Source organism: Alligator sinensis, unplaced genomic scaffold, assembly GCF_000455745.1.
Source record: "Alligator sinensis unplaced genomic scaffold, ASM45574v1 scaffold1411_1, whole genome shotgun sequence".
In the NCBI taxonomy this organism is placed as follows: Eukaryota; Metazoa; Chordata; order Crocodylia; family Alligatoridae; genus Alligator; species Alligator sinensis.
The window spans coordinates 103,931-104,156 of NW_005842963.1; the positions used below are offsets into that span (position 1 = coordinate 103,931).

Sequence of the window (226 nt, forward strand, 5' to 3'; positions counted from 1 at the left end):
GGGCTGGGCTGGGGAGTCAGTTGCCAGGCAGATTGTAATGTATCAAAAATCCAATGTCTATGTTTAGTCCCTGATCTCTAGTATCCAGCAGGTTGATGAAATGGAGCTCGTAGGCTCGTCTCTGGGATGTGTTGTGTAAATTTCCCTTGAGGATCAGGACTGAGAGATTGGAGAGAGAGTGGCCCTCCTGTGAGAAATGTGCCCCCACCGGTAATTGGGTGTTTCT

At 49.1% G+C, this 226-nt stretch overlaps 1 protein-coding gene across 1 annotated transcript in view; it reads right to left on the minus strand.

The window, feature by feature from the left end:
• The window catches only part of LOC102379980 (zinc finger protein 883-like), a 22,103-nt gene that overhangs the window by 18,390 nt on the left and 3,487 nt on the right, over window positions 1–226 (minus strand). The gene's annotated exons all lie outside the window — the stretch shown is intronic.